Source organism: Xiphophorus hellerii, chromosome 22 (genome assembly GCF_003331165.1).
Source record: "Xiphophorus hellerii strain 12219 chromosome 22, Xiphophorus_hellerii-4.1, whole genome shotgun sequence".
In the NCBI taxonomy this organism is placed as follows: Eukaryota; Metazoa; Chordata; class Actinopteri; order Cyprinodontiformes; family Poeciliidae; genus Xiphophorus; species Xiphophorus hellerii.
In genome coordinates this window covers 7,952,734-7,957,211 of record NC_045693.1, presented here as the reverse complement: position 1 = coordinate 7,957,211, position 4,478 = coordinate 7,952,734, and positions in this window count along the sequence as shown.

The following is a 4,478-nucleotide window of genomic DNA, read 5'->3' as shown; positions in this document are numbered from 1 at the left end:
TGGGGCTTCAGGAACCATTGTTAATCGTCTATTCACCTCCACCCTTCTCTTCCCACATTGCTGCCGTCTCCACTTTGTGGCATACAGTAAAACTATGGTCCAATTAAGTTGGGGCTATGAGGAGGAGGGGGCAAGGGGTTGTTAGTGGTTAAGGTTCAGGGTCTGACTGCTGCTGTTTTTGGCGTGATGATATCTGCTTAGACTCAAACTGAGGGCAAAGATTTGGGCCTCAATCCCAAACCAACAGGCAAAAGGTTCTGACCTTTTGGTCCCATAAGATCTAGAATCAGGAGTCTGAATCTCTGTGGTTAATGAGATGGCCCTAAAAGAACTATGAAATATAAATGAATTATATATTCTACTTTTATACAAAAAAAGGGACCAAGAAACATGGGTGACATGTTGTCTGAAATAACTCCTGCCATTATAAACAAAAACTAGATTATCTTAACAAAAAGAGATCTTTCTAATGGAAATATTGAATGGATATGTAACTTCTCATAGTCAATAGAGAATGATGGAGGGAGCACTTTTACTTTCCCCCAAAATCCTAAGCAAACTTAGGTAAAGGTTGATGAGATTTTCAAAAGTAAGTCGGTGAAGAGATTTCTCCTCACCCACAAAAAACAGTCACATTTTTCATAATTGTTTAACTGGATTTAAGTCTGGGCCCTGGCTGATAACTCAAGGACTATTTCAGGCAGTTCTCAAAGCCATTTCTTTATTACCTTAACTGGGAATTGTGTTGGAAGGTGAATCACCACCTTAGTCTGAAAGTGGTTCCAAACTTTTTCCATTTCCAAATAATGGATACCATGATGCGTCTCAGGAAGTTCAAATGTTAACTGTGGTATAAAGCAGTCTCAGCGCTCTACAGAGATTTCCTTTGATTTGTTTCTGCTAATTTCCAAATCATGCTTAATCAACTGAAGTGATAAAAGCAGAAGCACCTTAAGAGTGTAGAAATTCTTTCCACTTTGTAGTCTGTGATCAAATCTTGGAGAAAAAAAATACAGCAAACATCTCCCTATTTGCATTTCAGTGTTTGTGAATTCACCTATTGGTGGATTTTTCTATGTAATGAAGCATCAAAGTATTAGCTTAAAATGAGCCTATTCATGGATTTTTTTTGTATAATGTATCTAAACATTTATGAAGAAAATGCAGCCTGGGAAACAGATATTTAGGCAATTTGACATTCTATCAACTGGTGTTTTCAAAGCAGCCAATACACAAGCACTATTCATTTTCCTTGAAGCTGACTGTAGTGGAGTTGAGATAAGGATGACTGTAGATGTTACTTTCTGTAGTAATGCTAAGACCATTTACACTGAATGTGACAGTGCACATTAAGGCATATCTGGTGATTAAACTATTAAATTATGCAATTATAAGCGATTTTATGGGAGTTCTTAAGTATTCACATAATTTTTGCTGTTTGTAGGCAACTGTGGTCCTTGACCTCTTTTGGGGAGCCATTAATACTTGATTATATTTGGAATAAGCCTAAACAATAAGTCCTGTAAATACTTCTCAAATGCGATGTATGCTATTTAAAGTATAGGGAAGATTCAACAACCAAAAAAAAGTTAATCAAAAGTCCAAAGATTTCTTGCCAAAATTCATCAACAAATTGATTTGTTTATCCTGTTTCTCTGAAATCTCTACTTCTTGTTTAGTTGACACTTTTCTGTTTGTAGAAGCATAGAACTAAACAAAGCAATTTATTTTCTATTCCAAAAAACATTTATGATAAGTATATAGTTTCCACGACAGCTGCGTTTCATTGGTGGCCGCAAGGACACAAGGACTTACATGAAAACCCACTTTTCTTTTTTTTCACAATTGCAAATATAAGGAAAATAATGCCTGCAATTTACATTTCCACCACTATATAAATCCTCTATCTACACTTGGTTATTAAAGCAAAGATAAACCAGGATGTCCTGTGAGTGTACAAGCACCATTTGGTTTATAAACAACACCCACAACATGTCAGTTCCTACATCATTTCCACCCATCAGGGTATTGTTTTCCTAAAGTCCAAACACATCAGTTAATTGCTGACATGGTCCTGATGAATTACAAACTGTTTCATTGTTGGGGCTCCAGCTTGGTGTGAGCACCACATGCAGTGTGTTCCTGGAAGACGAAGGCTTGAGAAGAGCCAAGCTGTTGTCAGAAACAGACTGCAAACACACAAAGAGGCTCTGAGAACCAGCGCCGACCATATGGTGGTACTCATGAACATAGTCAGAGTTGCACAATTTTATTATAAATAAGCCTACTTAAAACTGAAATATGTTTGTGTTTATTTTTTCAAATGGAATTTGGATTTGTGCAATGGATAAACATTTACAGTCACATGAGAAGTAATTCATAAAATTTATGAAGCTGGAATTGCTGGTTGGGTTTCTTAAGTGGGATGAGGTTAGTCTAGACCCTAGATAAACTCTTACTCTACATTACTGAGGTTAATTTTCTGCACACCAAATAGGTCCAGGATAAACTTGTAGAGAAATTTAAAGCAGGTTAGTTTATAAATGTGTTCAATCTGTTTAATCCATCATCTGAAAATGGAAAGTACATGGCACAAGGTCACAAAACCATGGCTATTTATCTAAACTGATAGACTGAGCAAAAGGATTTCTAGCGTGCCACAAGCCATTTGAGTTACACAGTAAACATGGGGGAAAATGCTCTGGTCAGATGTGACCAACGCTGAATTTTTTGGTCTACTTGCAACACTCAATGTGTGGTAAATAACTGACATTGCTCATGAACACATTGTCAACATGAAACATGGGGTGGTAGTGTCATCCACTGGGGTTGCTTTCATTCCACAGGGACATTAAAACTGGTTATACTTTATGGAAATAGACTGAAGTAAATACAAAATAATTCTGGAAGAAAACTTTTTAGAGGCTGTAAGAGACTTGAGACTGAGGCTGGAGGTTCATCTTCCAAAAGAATAATGACCCTAAACCAGAGCTACAGTTGAACGGTTTGGATCAAAGCTGTGTTGGAATGACCCAGTCAAAGTCCAGACTTCAATGAAAATCATTCACAGTTCCTCTCTATCCAGTTTGACTGAGCTGTTTTGTTCAGTCTTGGATGGGAAAAGATTTCAGCTGCAGAGCTAACAAACATCCTCACCAAATTCTACAGCTGCAACTGCAGTGGAAGGTGGTTATTGACTTAGGTGACGCAACACAGATACACACCACATGTTTTAGATTTATATTAGTTAAAATAACACCAAAAAGTAAACAACCATGCATTATTTTCCTTTCACTTCACAATTATGCACCATTTAGGTTTGTTATACCACATAAAATCCCAATAATTTTGATGTTAAGAAATGTGGAAAAGTTTAAGTGGTATGAAACGTCTTCAAGGCACTGTATGCTGCAGCTAATTTGTGTTCTTAATACGTCATACAACAGAAACTCAGGATGTTTACTTGATCAGCGCAATTTTACTTGTTCAGCTATCTTACATATGATGTTCCTCACACAGACACATTGGTGCCTGGTGAACCCGAAGCCGCAGTATCTTTGGTTAGTTTTAGGTTACCAAGTGGATGATTCTCTGCTCGACTAACAGGGAGTTGATTCATTGCATGGGTAAAAGGTGATCAATGGTCCATTGCATCAGATAAGCACCTGACTGGGTGGTTGGATGGATCTCCTCTCAGGAACTGAGGGCAAACAATGAGGGCCCAGAACCACCAGAAGGCCCAAGAAAATTAAAGGACAATCGGAGCTTTTCATTGTGGGCAGTGAGGTGAGTGCCCAGCTCGGTGAAGGGCACAGAGGGCAGCAGACGCAATAAAGGCACTGTGATAAACGTGAAAATCACTTAGTTGATGGATGTGATGAACTTGATCCAGTCAGAGCGTGAGTGTTTCTGCACTTGTGTAGCAAGAATGCAGAGTTAGATGACAGCGAAAGATGACGATGTTTGGCGACACAGTTGATGAATGATGCGTTAATGGACTGGAGATGGGCCTCCAGATGGAGAAAGTGAGGGATAAAGCATGAAGAAGAGGAGTGAGGAGGGAAGATGAGAATATTTTTTTGCTACTTGATGCTGAAATGTCTTTCATAAACTGTGATCTCATGAGTCTGAGTAGAAACAGCTGTCCACAGCTGGCTCTCTCAGAGACACAGTGATGTCTGCAGATAAAAAGAAACAAGAAGAGAAGACACATGCAAAGCTGGATGTACTGAAACAGTAAATCTCACCTGTGTTCAGAATCATTCATTTTACATGGATTCCTGTCATGAACAGGAAAACAACGCAGCACATGAAGCGCTTATACAGTATGTCTCATCATGATAAAAATGAAAGTTTTATTAAAAGTTTTGTCAAAAGATCTAATCTTTTTATTTTTGCATCTTTACTGTGCTCACCACTACATTCAGTTGTTGAGCCTGTCTGTTACAGTTTTCCACTTCAACCCCTTCTTTTCCTCA